Source organism: Chiloscyllium plagiosum, unplaced genomic scaffold, assembly GCF_037043375.1.
Source record: "Chiloscyllium plagiosum isolate Xiang-an unplaced genomic scaffold, Cpla_swu_hap1 HiC_scaffold_4, whole genome shotgun sequence".
Classification (NCBI taxonomy): domain Eukaryota; kingdom Metazoa; phylum Chordata; class Chondrichthyes; order Orectolobiformes; family Hemiscylliidae; genus Chiloscyllium; species Chiloscyllium plagiosum.
In genome coordinates, this window is record NW_028270142.1 from 4,948,433 (window position 1) to 4,966,033 (window position 17,601).

Sequence of the window (17,601 nt, forward strand, 5' to 3'; positions counted from 1 at the left end):
ATTAGCACTGCAGGGCGAGAAATTTACTGCTCTCTTTTCTATTATATATCTTTCCTATTAAATTCCACCGGCCAAAATCAAAACAGGCAGCTCCCAAACCTGAATTTGCAAAATTACAGTGTAGCCAATGTCACCCCACAGCAATTTAGAGCAACTGGACAAACTTACCTACCTTACAAGCTGAGTCCAGGTAGTTTGTGTGACCTCTTCAAGGTCCGGGTTCCACTGGGCGAGGGACATATTGTCTGGCTGAACACAAGGAGCAGTCTGGGGTAAAATACCCCGGGGAACCCCTACCGCTTGGTTCTGCTCTATTCAGATTTCCTGAATCTTACTCAGCCCGGTGAGATGTTCCCTAATTTGAGGTCTGAGCTGCGGCACCAAATGTTGAACTTTTTCCACAAATTCAGATGACGCCAGTTTCAGTACAACAGTAGAAGCTTTAGTTTTGGACAGCTGATGAGAGATTCTCACTGACACCAAGGGAGTTGTATTGCCTACTTGTGGGTAGCGCTTCGCAATGAATGTCTGCTCCACACACAAAGGGGAAGCTATTGTATAGGAATAATACAGAGGTCTACAAGTTACATGGCTGATTACTGTTGCATTGTCTAAGACAGGTAATGACAATTTTATCATGCCTGGTGATTGCCGATTTCCCGTGACAACTAGTGAATGGTTTACTGGAACTGATTATCCCTCTTCATAATCATATGTTGATGGATAGATATTTAAACAGAAGGATTTTGCTTTGTTCTCATTGGTGAATTCACATGTCCATGTTAATAGGTAGGGGAAGGATGATAATGGGAGCAGGAGGCAGTTAATAAGATTATGGTCGAGGCAACTAGTCTTGTCCAGAGTTAAAAATCACAACACCAGGCTATAGTCCAACAGGTTTATTTGGAAGCTCTAGCTTTCAGATCGCTGCTTCTTCATCAGGTGATGGTGAACCACCTGATGAAGGAGCAGCGCTCCAATTAAACCTGTTGGACTATAACCTGGTGTTGTGATTTTTAACTTTGTTCACCCCAGTCCAACACCAGCACTTCCAAATCAGTCTTGTACAAACACCTTTGCCTGAGGCTGGAAGTGAAATCCACATGTATGGTGCCAAAGGATTCTGTTCTCCTGGAGTCAGCCAGCCTCCCCCTGCTGTGATGTCCTGTCTCTTTCTGTAAAAGGACAGACATGCAATCAATACTGCAGTGAGTCCTGTTAATAGTGGGACTTTTTAACCCTTGAGTTCCCAACATGTCATGATAAAGAAGTAAAAATGGAACTTATAATTTTGTGGCTTTCTAATTTCCTCTCATTAATCCTGCCATCACAGGAATCAGTCCAGGATTCCCTCCATGGCCAGAACATTCTGTCTCAGCTAAAGAGACCAAAACTGCACACAATACCCCTGGTGTGGTTTCCCCAAAACCCTGTCCAATTGCAGCAAGACATTCCTGCTCCCGAACTTGAAACCTCTCATGGTAAAGGTTGATTCTTCAACCCCTGCTGCACCTTAATGCTTATTTTAAGCGACTAATGTGCAACAACACTCTGGTCTTGTTGCACCTTCCCTTTTCCCAATCTGTCACCATTCAGATAATAATCTGTTCTTCCTATCTTTGCTAATAAAGTGAATAACATCACGTTTCCCTACATCATACTGCATCTTCCATGCATTTACCCACTCACTCAACTTGTTCAAATCATAATGAGGCACCTCTGTTTCCTCCTCACAGCTCACCTCCCACCCAGAATTATTTAAAATGGTGGGGTCACATTAGCTACCTTCCAATTCATTGGAACTGTTCTAGAGTCTATCCAATCTTGAAAGATGGCCACCAGCACATCCATATTCCTCGGGCTAATTCCTGAAATACTCTGGGGTGTAGGTTATTGGTGCTTAGGGATTTAACCTTTAAACCCATCTATTTCCCCAACACCAGTTAGTTCCTTTGTCCTAATTTTTAAAAGTAAACCTATTTTCCTGATCTCCAGAGCAGGTGGGGACATCAACCCAGCTCTCCAGGTTCAGGGGTGGGGACAGTACCGCTGTGCCAAAGAGCCCCTCACCTTTGTCCCAAATACCTTGCTTTCCAGTGAAGTGTATGTATTGGTAGTTGCGTTTCCAGGCTGAATAAATGTGCAGCTCCACATTGCAGTGAATTGGGAAAGCCATGTGTGCTCTGTTTTCTGTTTTAACAGCCATTTGGTGTCACTGTTGCTTCCCAGATAAGTTTAAACTCTTTCATGTTCAATTTTCACTTTATTATTGAAGATAGACTCTGACCTTACAAGTCTATGAGAAAGATATCAATAATATTGAATACTTTATCACAGCTATGATTGTAACACACATTTATAAATTAATATATGTACATATTTATATATGTGTTTTATTAATCCAGTACAGCCCACTTCAGTCACTCCGATAAGGTCCCTAAGGCAATTATACCATAAGACCATAAGACATAGGAGTGGAAGTAAGGCCATTCGGCCCATCAAGTCCACTCCGCCATTCAATCATGGCTGATGCGCATTTCAGCTCCACTTACCAGCGTTCTCCCCATAGCCCTTAATTCCTCGAGACAACAAGAATCTATCAATCTCGGCCTTGAAGACATTTAGCGTCCCGGCTTCCACTGCACTCCGTGGCAATGAATTCCACAGGCCCACCACTCTCTGGCTGAAGAAATGCCTCCGCATTTCTGTTCTGAAATGACCCCCTCTAATTCTAAGGCTGTGTCCACGGGTCCTAGTCTCCTCGTTTAACTGAAACAATTTCCTAGCATCCACCTTTTCCAAGCCATGTATTATTTTGTACGTCTCTATTAAGTCTCCCCTTAATCTTCTAAACTCCAACGAATACAATCCCAGTATCCTCAGCCGTTCCTCATATGTTAGACCTGTCATTCCAGGGATCATCCGTGTGAATCTCCGCTGGACACGTTCCAGTGCCAGTATGTCCTTCCTGAGGTGTGGGGACCAAAACTGGACACAGTACTCCAAATGGGGCCTAACCAGAGCTTTATAAAGTCTTAGTAGTACATCTCTGCTTTTATATTCCAACCCTCTTGAGATAAGAGACAACATTGCATTCGCTTTCTTTACAAAGAACAAAGAAAATTTACAGCCCATGATCAGGCCCTTCACCTCCTTTCCCCCCCCCCCCCCCCCCCCCAATGCCTGTGCCGATCCAAATCCACTGTCTAAACCTATATGGACTTCCCTTCAAACAGCTGTCGGTCAGGCAGCATCCGAGGAGCAGGAAAGTTGATATTTCGGGCAAAAGCCCTTCATCAGGAATTTTTGGGCTTTTGTCCAAAACGTTGATTTCCCTCCTCCTCGGATGCTGCCTGACTGGCTGTGCTTTTCCAGCACCACTCTAATCTAAACTCTGGTTTCCAGCATTTGAGGTCCTCAGTTTTGCCTTGTGAATAGCTGCCCCCAATCCACATTTCCCAGCTCCTGTCGAATTTTGATATAATTGGCCTTGGTACAGTTTAGTACTCTTCCCTTAGGATCACTCTCATCTTTGTCTAAGAGTATTCTAAAACTTACCAAATTGTGGTCACTATTCCCAAAGAAATCTCCCACTGCAACTTCTACCACCTGTCCTGGCTCATTCCCCAACACCAGGTCCAATATGGCCTCTTTCCTAGTCGTACTATTGACATACTGCTCTAGAAAACTTTCCTGGATGCTCTTTACAAATTCTACCCCATCCAGACCTCTGACTCTAAGTGTATCCCAGTCAATGTTGGGAGACTTAAAATCTCCCATCACCACCACCCTGTTGCCTCTACATTTTTCCATAATCTGTTTCCCTATTTGTTCTTCTACCTCACGCTCACTGTTGGGAGGCCTGTAATGCAGCCCCAACAATGTAACGGCACCCTTCTTATTTCTCAGCTCTACCAAAATGCCTCCCTGCTCAAGCTCTCCATAGTGTCCTCCTTTAGCACAGCCGTGATATCATCCCTGACCAGCAATGCAACTCCACCCCCCTACCTTTTACTTCCCTCCCTGTCCTGTCTGAAGCACCTGTATCCTGGAACATTTAGTTGCCAACCATCATGCCCTTCCTTCAACCAAGTCTTTGTGATTGCAATAACACCATACTTCCGGGCACTAATCCAAGCTCTAAGTTCATCTGCCTTACACACACTACTCCTTGCATTAAAGTATATGCACTTCAGGCCATCAGTTCTTTTGCGTTCATCTGCTCTCAGCCTATTCTTCCCCGTCGTAACTTCATGATCCTATTTTTTACAGTCTCTAGTTTCCAACTCATTGTCTACTTGTCTTCTCTTCTGGTTCCCAGCCCCCTGATACATTAGTTTAATACCTCCCCAACAGCAGTAGCAAAAACTCCCTCAGGGACATTGGTTCCAGTCTGGTTCAGGTGTAGACCATCCAATTTGTAATAGTCCCACCTTCCCCAGAACCGGTCCCAATGTCCCAAAAATCTGAATCCCTCCCTCCTACACCATCTCTCAAGCCACATGTTCACCCTGCCTATTTTTTCATTTCTACACTGGCTAGCACGTGGCACTGGTAGTAATCCCAAGATCACTACCTTTGAGGTCCTCCTTTTTAACTTCTCTCCTAACTCCCTGAATTCTGCTTTCAGGACCTCATCTCATTTTTTTACTTATATCATTGGTGTCCATATGCACCACGACAACTGGCTGTTCACCCTCCCTTTTCGGAATGCTCTACAGCCGATCAGAGACATCCCTGACCCGAGCACCTGGGAGGCAACATACCATCCGCGTCTATTGTTTTTGGCTACAGAACCGCCTATCTACTCCCCTTGCAATAGAATCCCCTATGACTATGGCCCTACGAGTCTTTTTCCCACCCTTCTGAACAGCTGTACCCGCCATGGTGCAATGATCTTGGCAACTGCTGCCCTCCCCTGGTGAGCCATCTCCTGCAACAGTTTCCAAATCAGTATACCTACTGTCCATGACCTCCTCAGCATCGTGGATGCTCCACAGTGGGTCCATCCGCAGCTCCAGAGCTGGGTTTTTCAGGTTTGCTGTGTTTAAGGATACTTCAATGTGCTTGAATGCTTGTGACATCATGGCTACTGTATGCCTGGAGATGCCATTGATTGGAGCCATATTGAAAATAAAAAGAGATCACCCTTTATAACACAACAAATGTGAGCACACTCTGGGCAGCTTTACTGTGGTCAGCTGTAAGCATCATTGTGTCATGCTCAGTGAAGGAATATTTGATTCATGACATTAAACTGAGACTGTGTTCAGCACAGAATATTCTAGACCTGCATTTTCTGTTAAAAGTGGGCATTAGAAAGGCTGCTGAGGTAGAATTATAGAGTTGAACAACATAGAAACAGACCTTTCGCTCCAACCAGTTCATGCTGACCATATTGCAAACTAAACTAGTCCCACCTGGCTGAGCTTGGCCTATATCCCTCCAAACCTTTCCTATCCATCTACTTATTCATTGTCTTTTAAATGTTGTAACTGTACCTGCATCCACTACTTCCTCTGGCAATTCATTCAACACACAAACCACTCTGTGTAAAAAAGGTTGGCCCTTGTGTCTATTTTAATTCTTTCTCTTCTCACCTTAAAAATATGCCCCCCAGTCTTGACCTCCCTCACCTTGAGGAAAAGACACCTGCCATTTATCTTATTTGTGCCCCTCATGATTTTATAAACCTCTGTAAAGTCACCCCTCAGCCTCTTACACTCCAGCGAAAAAGATTCCAGCCTTTCCTTATAACTCAAACCCTCCATTCATGGCAACATCCTGATAAATCACTTCTGAACTTTCTCCAGCTTAATAAAATCCTTCCAGTAACAGGGTGACCAGAACTGGACACAGTGTTCCAGAACAGGCCTCACCAACGTCCTGTACAACCTCAACATGACATCCCAACTCCTACACTCAGAGGTCTGAGCAATGAAGGCAAGTGTGCTAAACACCTTCTTAATCACCCTGTCCATATGTACAGAAATTTGAAAGAATTCTACAACACTAGCCAGGGCCTCACTTTTAATTGTATTAGTCTTGCCTTCATTGTTTTCCCCAAAATGCAATACCTCGCATTTATGTAATTTATCAGGTAGTTGTTAAAGGTCAGGTGATATTTGAAATTTCTCTGTAGATTATTTCCAATCTCTAGAAACGATTGACCATGAGTGAGATGGTCCCTGGTGTTGATATAACAAGATGAAACTATCTGTGAAATTGTTTGTGAGCTTATCCAAACCTCAAAATCTGTGGACTGTCTCTGAACTCAAAACATAAGAGTCATAGAGTCATACAGCATGGAAACAGACCCTTTGTGACCATGCTGACCAGGTATCCTCAATTAATATAGTCCCATTTTCCATTTGCCAGCATTTGGCCCATATTTCTTTCATATACTCTTCCTATTCATATACCCATCCAGATGCCTTTTAAATGTTATAATTGTAGAGAAAGTGAGGACTGCAGATGCTGGAGATCAGAGCTGAAAATGTGTTGCTGGAAAAGCGCAGCAGGTCAGGCAGCATCCAGGGAACAGAAGAATCGACTTTTCGGCAGAAGGGCTTATGCCCGAAACGTCGATTCTCCTGTTCCTTGGATGCTGCCTGACCTGCTGCGCTTTTCCAGCAACACATTTTCAAATGTTATAATTGTATCAGCCTCCTCCACTTCTTCTGGCAGCTCATTCCATACAGACAACTCTAGAAAAAACAGACATTATCCCCATTGTTGTGTAATGGTTTCTAATTTAAATCAGTGTGGAAGAATTTTTAAAAATTGATTATGTGACCAAAAATGCAGCCAAGTAATGAATCTTTTTAGGAATGGAAACATAATCAATCTGCTTACTCAATAGCCAATAGAAGACTGCTCAGTCAACGAGCACCAACTGTAGAGAAGTAACAGGAAGAGAAGTAACAAAAAAAATTCACAAACTGGAGACTGCAAAAATAACAACTTTTCTCAGCCTGATTCAGCAGGACAGAAAAATTACCTTGTACACCATAAGGCTAAGCCAGACATTCAAAATAGTGTCCAAGACATTGAGAAAGACATGCTGACAACAAAAACTTTAAATAATTGTAGGGCTGATAGGACTGACCTTCAGGCTGATAGGACTGACCTTCAAACTGATAGATGGCTATTCCTCCAAAACACATTGGAATAACGTCCAGGATGTCTGGGTCCCTGAGCCTCGCAGAGTCACCAAACAACCAGGCACAGGTAAATATACCTGTCACATTGATGTAATAGTTGGAGGACAGTCTCAGAAAAACGTTCAGACATGGGAATTGCTTAAAGCCAGCAGTCTGATTGATTACGCGGAGGTGAGCAGAAATTGTGGTGCATGATGGTTTAAGTGAAGTGGAATTGGATGGTGATGAGGAATCTGAGAGCAACACGTGTGTCGTAAATCCAAGGGTGCAGACAATGTGGGGAGGCCCACTCCATACCCTCCCTCCAGCTTTTAACCAGGTCACTGCTGCAGTGTCTAGCACCAACCACAGCTCTGTGGATTACATTCACTGCTTAGTCACAAGGTTCTGAGTTCAAATCTCATTGTATTACAGAATCACAGAATTGTTCTGGTGCAGAAGGGGGCCTTTCAGTCCAGGATGTTTGCACTAGCCATATTATTGAGTCCGGCTCTGTTATCTAGTCCTCATTTCCCTGCATATCATTACTGTCCAAAAAAATATTCTTTGCCCTCATATACCACAATTGAATCTGCATCCACCACATTGTTAGGCAGTGCATTCCATATCCTAACAATTCAGTGAAAAAGTTTTCTCTTACATCAAACACTCTAGAAACCATTTCTGTAGGAAACAACTATAGAAATAACCCCTAAGAGTATATTCTTAGTGGCTCAGTGGTTAGTACTGCTGTCTCACAATGCCAGAGACCTGGGTTCAATTCCAGCCTCGGGTGACTGTCTATGTGGAGTTTGTACGTTCTCGCCGTGTCTGCGTGGGGTGCTCCAGTTTCCTCCAACAATCCAAAGAAGTGCAGGTTAGGTGAATTGGCCATGCTAAATTGCCCACAGTGTTCAGGGAGTTTCATTTGTCAGGGGAAATGTAGAGTTATAGGGTAGGGGATTGGATCTGGGTGGGATAGTCTTTGGAGGGTCAGTTGACTTGTTGGGCCAAATGGTCTCTTTCCACACTGTAGGGAATCTATGACCTGCTGAAAATCCATCTTTCAGAGAATCCTCCAATAAACATGATTAACAACTCCACCTGCTGAATCCTTTCAGAGTGAACATGCTTTTGTAATCACACCTGCAAGACACAATTCTTCTTAAGATGGTCCAAACTCTCAACTGGGACTAGGGACCTGTGACCAGTGGCGTGACACAAGGTTCAAGGCTTGATCCATTTCTTTTCACTATTTAAATAAATGACTTGGATATGAATATAGGAGATATGGTTAGTAAGTTTGCAGATGATACCAAAGTAGGTGGTATAGTGGACAGTGAGGAAAGCTATCTCAAAATACAATGGGACTTTGATCAGATGGGCCGAGGTGTGGCAGATGGAGTTTAATATAGATAAATGTGAGGTACTGCATTTTGGTAAGGCAAACCAGGTTAGGACTTATACAGTTAATAGTCGGGCCCTGGGGAGTGCTGTCAAAAAAAGAGACCGAGTGATGCGGGTACATAGTTCCTTGAAAGTGGAAAAACAGGGTGGTGAAGAAGGCATTTGGTACACTTGCCATCATTGGTCAGAACATTGAGTATAGGAGTTGTGATGTCATTGTTGTGGTGTACAGGATATTGGTGAGTTCAATTCTGGCTGTGTTTCTATAGGAAAGATGTTGTTAAACTTAGGGGGTGCAGAAAAGATTTACAAGGGTGTTTTCAGGATTGGAGAGTTTGAGCTATAGGGAGAGGCTGAATAAGCTAGGGCTGTTTTCCCTGGAGTGTGGGAGGCTGAAGGATAACCTTATAGAGGTTTATAAAATCATGAGGGGTGTGGATAAAGTGAATAGCCAAGGATAGGGGAGACCAAAACTAAAGGGCATAGGTTTAAGGTGAGAGGGGAAAGACTTAAAAAGGACCAGACGGGTTTTTCTTATTTATTCATTTGGGGGATGTGGACATCACTGGCTGGTCCCAGCATTTATTGTCCATCCCAAGTTGTCTTTGAGAACGTGGGGGTAAGCTGCCTTCTTGAACTACATTAAAAGTCGCACAACACCAGGTTATAGTCAAAGAGGTTTATTTGGAAGCATTAGCTTTTGGAGCGCTGCTCCTTCATTAGGTAGCTCATCAGGAGCAATGCTCTAAAAGCGAGTACTTCCAAATAAACCTGTTGGACTATAACCTGGTGCTGTGTGATTTTTAACTTTGTCCACCTCAATCCAACACCGGCACCACCACTTCTTGAACCACTGCAGTCCATGTGCTGTGGGTTGACCCACAATGCCATTATGGAGGGAATTCCAGGATATTGACCCAGCAACAGTGAAGGAGCTGCAATATATTTACAAGTCAGGATGGTGAGTGGCTTGGAGGGGAATTTGCAGGGGATGGTCTTCCTATATGTCTACTTCCCTTGGCCTGCTAGATGGCAGTGGTCATGGGTTTGGAAGACACTGTTTGAGGATCTTTGGTGAATTTCTGCAGTCCATCTTGTAAATAGTACACACTGCTGCTATTGAACATTGGTGTGGAGGGAGTGGATGCTTGTAAATGTGGTGCCAATCAAGCAGGTTGCACCATTCCAGGCAAATGGGGGAGTATTCCCGCACACTCCTGACTTGTCCCTTGTCAATCGTGAACAGGCTTTGGGGAGTCAGGAGGTGAATTACCTGCCGCAGTATTCCTAGCCTATGATCTGCTCTTGTAGCCACTGTGTTTATGTAGTGAGTCCAGTTGAGTTTCTGATCAATGATGACTCCCAGGATGTTAATAGTAGGGGATTCAGTGATGTCAAGGGGTGGTTGTTAGATTGTCTCTTTTTAAAGATGGTAATTGCCTGGTATTTGTGTAGCATAAATGTTACTTGCCACTTGTCAGCTCAAGACTGGATATTGTCCAGATCTTGTTGCAATTGAACATGGACAGCTTTAGTATCTGAGGAATCGCGAATGGTGCTGAACATTGTGCAGTCATCAGCGAATATCCCCACTTCTTACCTTATGGTGGAGGCAAAGTCATTGATGAAGCAGCTGAAGAAGGTTGGGCCTAGGACACCACCTGGAGGAACTCCTGAAGTGATGTACTGGACCTGAGATGACTGACCTCCCACAACCACAACCATCTTCCTTTGTGCCAGGCTTGACTCTAACCAGCAGAGAGTTTGCCCCCTGATACCCATTGGTTCCAGTTTTGCTCTGGCTCCTTTATTCCCCACTCAGTTGAATGCAGCCTTGATGCCAAGGGCTGTCACTCTCCCCTTCCCTCTGGAATTCAGCTCTTTTGTCCATGTTTGAGTCAAGGCTGTAATGAGGTCAGGAGCTGAGTAGCCCTGGGGGAACCCAAACTGGGCGTCACTGAGCAGGTTATTGCTGAGCAGGTGCTGCTTGATAGCTCTGTTAATGATCCATTCCATCACTTTCCTGATGATCGTGAGTAGACTGAAGGGGTATTAATTGGCGGGGTTGGATTTGTCCTGCTTTTTATGCACAGGACATACCTGGATAATTTTCCATATTGTTGGGTAGATGCCAGTGTTGTAACTATACTGGAACAGCTTGGCTAGAGGTTTAGTAAATTCTGGAACACAAGTCTTCAGTACTATTGCTGAAATGTAGCCAGGGCCTTTGCAGTATCCAGTGTCTCCAACCATTTCTTGATATCACACGGAGTGAATTAAATTGGAATTGATATCTGTGATGCTGGGGACCCCTTGAGGAGAGGATGGTATATATATATATATATATATGTATGAGCTGCCACAGGAAGTGGTGGAGGCTGGTACAATTGTATGTAAAAGGCACCTGGATGACTATATGGGAATGATTTCGAGAAATATGGACCAAATGCTGGCAAAATGGGTCTAGGTCAGATTGGGGTGTCTGGTTGGCGAGGACAAGTTGGACCTAAGGGTTTGTTTCTGTGCCGTATAACTCTATTACTCTATAATTACAAACTATTCTTTTTATTACACTTAAACGTATATGATTCATTATTTTCTCATATATGTGTGTGCATGTGTCTTTGTGCATGTGAGGGTGACAGTGTTAGAGTTTTGTGATGAGTGCACGAGTAAATAATCCTCTTTATTGAAACTCACGGAAGCTGGTTTTCAAATGAACCATACCTTCAGATCGTTAAAAACATCTCTCTCTCTCTCTCTCATACACACACACACTCATTCTCTCTGGCACACACAAACACACACACACTCATTCTCTCTGTCACACACAAACACACACACTCATTCTCTCACACACTGTCTCAGAGACACACATGCGCACAAGCACAAAATAAGGGAACTGAGGTTTGAGATTTTTCTAATTTCTGCCTGTCGCACTTGATTGAAAGCTTGGGCCCATGGTGGAGTTCCAATGCAGACATTGATCTATGTCATGATTAAACCTTTGTAGATTTACGGAGCAGAATTCTGAGATAAATTGGTTAAGTTTCAATTTCGGGGAATTTCATGGAGAGGGGTGATATTTCTCTCTAAGTCCCAGTGCAGGTGCCATTTTTAAAACACATCACTGGGTTGTTAGTGAGAAACTTCCCATCACATTCCTGGGTGTGAAACTCTACTCCAGAGATATCTGTGTAAGGGAAGTTAGCTCCCACTTCACTGACAGGGACCCTAATAGATGGGGTGCTGTAGAGGATGACTGATCTCCTTGCCCTGGCTGCTCAAGGCCACCACAGCACCAGACCCTGCAGCCCCACCCATCCCATGCCTGAGGATACCAATGGGCGCAATGTAAAGTCTACAGACTGGAGAGACACTCAACAACACTGCAGGAAGGTTAATGACCCTCTTTGATCTATCAGGGTAAATGGATAAGTGCAACTAGCTCCTACCAGGGTTCCTGGTCTACCTTTCGCACCATTGCTCAAAATCTTCTCTTACTCATTCTCAGCCACCCCAACAATCTCAGACTTACTAACCCTGCTTAGCCTCGCTGCTGTCTGCTTACTCATTTGGGGAAGCTTAGTACCTTCCTCACTCCTGCACCAGCACCCAGAGCTGTGCCAATCACTGTCATGTCATTTAATTCCCCCCTTTGTCTCATTCCAGAACAAAACAGCACCCAATATGGTGGAGAAAGATGGGTGATGGAGGGTGTGACACCCATCTGCTTACCCCCAGTGCAGCAGGAGACGATAGAGATGACACATGTGGTGATGTCAAATTATCATCCACGGTCCAGTAGCCAAGGGGAATCATTGTCACATGCTCTGCTGCTCTCTTATTACCACCTCTGTGAATAGGTTCCCAACATGCTCAATCTGCTTCCTCGACCTCCCAACTCATTCTCCATTTTGTTGCCTGCAGGTCACATGAGATTACCATGAAGATTCCAGCTTCTCAGTGTTGGCCCTTGCCTGTGGTGTGATGACTGGCAAATTAAATTACCAACAGTTCTCTCTCTGTCTCTCTTTGTCTCTCTCTCTGTCTCTCTCTCACTGTCTCTCTCTGTCTCTCTCTCTCTTTGTCTCTCTCTCTCTCTCTCTGACTCTCTGGGATGATGGCCAGATTTACCTTTACATTACTATTTGAGAAAAAACTCAAATGATTTAAAGGGGCCACACAGCTCTTGGTATTCAGAGATTCACAGCAGCTATTCCTTCCCTGGAGCTTGCAATGCAGTATTTTGAGAAACTCTGCCATAACTTCTCTGTTTTGGTGTCTTGAAAATATTTTACATCCTTTCCAATTTGGTAATATGGAGATTAGGTGAAATCACTCCAGAGAGGCCGGTATCCCGTCAACAAGTCCCTCTTTATTTACACGTGTGGAGAGTCCTTGACACTGATCCAGTTCCCTCACAACCAGCTCTCAGAGTGAACAGAGCCTCTGACACTCCTGTTTATTATCTGTCAGCCAGGGCTCCCTGATTGGACCAGGGTTACATCCCCAATTAGGGAACCCATACTCTGATGTCCACCTGGCTGACCCCGTTACAACCATTACCTCAGGAAACCAAGAGACCATTACTCAAACGTGTTCTATGTTAAAGGAGTCAGTTCCTTTAACATGAGAGCCAAATAACTGGAATAATGTTACAAGATTAACTTTTGTAAATAACATTGCAAGAGTTTTCAATATGACAAATTATACTAGCTGTGAAGTCATCTCTTCATTTCTATTACTGGTAATTATAGCTTTTTTCATATTTTTGTAACTAACTTGTGTGATTTATTAATTGTGGATTATAATGTTTAAACAAAAGAAACTTGTAGTGGTTACAAAGGCCCAACACCATCTCTTCTCCCTCAGGCAGCTGAGGAAATTTGCCATGACAGCGAAAACCCTTGCCAACTTCTATAGGTGTGCCATCGAGAGTATTCTGTCTGGATGTATCACTACCTGGTATGGCAACTGTACCATTTGATATCGGAGACAGTTACAGAGAGTGGTGAACTCGGCCCGGACAATCACAAAGGCCAACCTCCCATCTATAGAATCCATCTACCAGGCCCGCTGTCAAGGAAAGGCCACCAGCATTCTCAAAGATCCATCCCATCCTGGCAATGTTTTTCTACAACCTCTACCATCGGGGAGAAGGTACAGAAGCCTGAACACATGCACCAGCCGGTTTCATAACAGCTTCTACCCAACTGTTGTTAGAATACTGAATGGACTCACACACTCTTAACATTCCCCTGTACCTGTATGTTTGTTTTTGCCGCTGTTTACCTATTATTTACTTATTTATTCTAGTTAACTCTGTGAACTGCCTGTATTGCTCGCAAGACACAGCTTTTCACTGTGCCTCGGTACACGTGACAATAAATTCAATTCAATTCAATTCAATATAGTGCAAACAGATATCTCGTTTGATGGATCTGAGGTACCATGCAGCTTGCGCCTGTGATTACTCATGACAATAACAATAAAAATTCTCTGATTATACCGAGTGATATGGCTTTAAACCATTAAATGATCGACTCATGAATGGTCCATTGAAGAACAGATGACATTGATCCACATGATGTATGGTAACAATATGGATTAAACAATTACCAAAGAGTTTAAAATTAATGTATTATCACGTGGCTAATTACAATTAATGAACACTTTCATCTATGTCAATGTTTTAATGACCAAATACTGAAATATTCACTTGTGTAGTAAGAATGTTTGTTACTTATTCATTAGTTCAGAATGGATGTGAATATTTTGGAATTCATGTGCATTAGATATAGTTGATGATTTTGAGGAAGGAATTAATGGATTATATATGGAATTATCAATTTTTAAAAGAATAATGCTAGCAATCACAACAATAGTTTGCTTCAGATTTTGGATCAGAGTCACTTTAAGAGTGGAATGAGGTAGGGACTGTAGAGACCAGTTTTTCAGAAATTGGTCTAGGAATCGAGGGTTATGGGGAAAAGGCAGGAAGTGATGCTGAGAATCATCAGCTCAGCCAAGAACTCATTGAATGGTGTTTCAGATCCATTAGTCTGAAGGGCCTATCTCTGATCCTATGTCTTATAGTTCAAATTTGAATAATATTTTTGCAAAATACTGTTTATATTCCTCTTCCACTTTAATAAATGCTGTGGAGATGTCGGTGTTGGACTGGGGTGGACAAGGTCAGAAGTCACACAACACCAGGTTATAGTCCAACAGGTTTATTTGAAATCAGAAGCTTTCGAAGTAGACCCTAAACTCTTTGTATCTTAAATGCTGTAAGCTGCACGGCTATGGGCCGTATGCAGGAAGACGGGTGACTCTGGATTGATATGGACAAGGTGGGCCAAATGGCCCCTCCTGTGTTATATCGTTTCTATGGTTCTGTGGTTCGATTTTGATTCCAGGTGAGGTGCTGTAGAATGGATACCTTCTCTGCAATGTCAATTTTGCACTTCAGAATGTTGAAAATTACTCTTGGTGATTTAATTGAATGCAAGATGATTGGCAGGATGCGAAAGACATTTCCTGACACCCTTTTGAAAGACAAAACAGATTATTAACTGCTTACAAACAAACTAGTTGATATATTTCCAAATTATAGGAATTTAGAATAGCTCATTAATTGCTGGGAAATCCTGCAGAAATTCTCCTGTTCATGCAAATGGGGCACAGGACAGAATTTTAAATACTTTAAAATTTTTTTGTGAATTTATTTTGCTCAGCAATGGAGGATTGTTTAGAGTATTCACTTTTGACAGCACTGGTGTAGCATGGCCAATGAAAAAGATAGTTCCCTTTCTTCCCTCAGGCATCCAATCTCTTTAAATTCTTGCAAAGCCAAAATAGTCAATTAATTTAATAACAGCTTACGCACATGCAGTGGTCTGATGGTCAACACCTCACTGCTAAATTTAACATCATTGTAAATTGGTCATGACTGTGTTTGTGTTCATTAGTTCTGTTTGGTAATCAAAATAGTATCTGCAGTAGATGCACACTCTTGTTTTGAGAATTTGAGTAGTAGATTTCAGTTCAAGTAGAGTCAGTTCTGATATAACATGATAGTTCCATTCCTGCGTTATAAGAAAATTGCATAATAGCAGCACCATTTACACCAATGGGATCGGGATCACATTATAGCCAATACAGGTAAGAAAAGTTCATGTTCTACAAATAATTTTCTAAATTCTTCAATTGTGTTAAAGCTAATTCACATTGAAGAAACACATGTTATAGCAGAATCAATTGTACAAACCAAATGAGATCTGTTCAAAATAAAAGTTTAGGCTTTCTTACCCAACAATTGTGTGCAGTCAATTCTAACATTCCAAACCAAATTTACAAAGCAAATGATGTAATTTTCAAATAGATGTCAAGTAAGGACGGTTCTAGTCTCTCTTATTGCCTCCATGTGTTCTCTGCTCTCTGTCTGCCCGAGTGCATCCGTGCAGTGTGGTACCACAGTGGCTGCAGCAGATGCTGACTTACGCTGCAAGGGAACATGGAACAGGAGGAGGCCATTCAGCCCCTTGAGCCTATTCCACCATTCAATTGGATCATGACTGATCTACACCTTAACTCCACATACCTGCCTTTGGCCCATATACCTAATATCTTAGCTCAAATGTAAAATTAACAACTGATCTAGCACCAAATGGCATTTGTGGAAGAGAATTCCAAACATCTACCACCCTTTGCATTTCTTACCATCTCTCGTGAACACTCTGGCCCTAACTGTGTCCCCTGGTTTTTTGTTCAACCCTGTCATTTCCTGTTAATATCTTGAAGACTTCAATCAGATCACTCTCCTAGTCACTCCCCATCCTGACTTGGAAATATATGTCACTGGGTCAAAATCCTGGAATTCCCTCCTTAAGGGCATTGTGGGTCAACCTACAGCACATGGACTGCAGCGGTTCAAGAAGGCAGCTCTCTCCCACCTTCTCAAGGGGCAACTAAAGAAAGGCAATCAATACTGTGCCCAGCCAGTGACACCCACATCTCACAAATGAATTAAAAAATAATGTACAGCCAATTTTATCTTCCGAAAGTTAAATTTTTCTCTACTAACTATGGAGTTCAATGCAGCTAAATGTGAGGTGATGCACTTTGGGAAGAATAACAGGAAGGCAGAGTACTGGGTCAATGGAAAGATTCTTGGTAGTGTGGATATGCAGAGGGATCTTGGAGTCCATGTACACAGATCCCTGATGGTTGCCACCAGGTTGAAAGTGCTGTTAAAAAGGCATACAGTATGTTAGGTTTCATTTGTAGAGGGATTGAATTCCGGAGCCACAATATTATGCTGCAACAATGAGGGAGTCGAAGGGTGGGTCAGTAAATTTGCAGATGATACGAAGATTGGTGGAGTTGTGGATAGTGAGGAGGGCTGTTGTCGGCTGCAAAGAGACTTAGTTATGATGCAGAGCTGGGCTGAGGAGTGGCAGATGGAGTTCAACCCTGCCAAGTATGAGGTTGTCCATTTTGGAAAGACAAATAAGAATGCGGAATACAGGATTAACGGTAGGGTTCTTAGTGAGGTGGAGGAACAGAGGGATCTTGGGGTCTATGTTCATAGATCTTTGAAAGTTGCCACTCAGGTGGATAGAGCTTGTAAGAAGGCCTATGGTTTATTAGCGTTCATTAGCAGAGGGATTGAATTCAAGAGTCGTGAAGTGATGTTGCAACTGTACAGGACTTTGGTTAGGCCACATTTGGAGTACTGTGTGCAGTTCTGGTCGCCTCACTTTAGGAAAGATGTGGAAGCTTTGGAGAGGGTGCAGAGAAGATTTACCAGGATGTTGCCTGGAATGGAGAATAGGTCGTACGAGGATAGGTTGAGAGTGCTAGGCCTTTTCTCGTTGGACGGCGAAGGATGAGGGGTGACTTGATAGAGGTTTATAAGATGATCAGAGGAATAGATAGAGTAGACAGTCAGAAACTTTTTCCCCAGGCGCAACAGAGTGTTACAAGGGAACATAAATTTAAGGTGAAGGGTGGAAGATATAGGGGAGATGTCAGGGGTGGGTTCTTT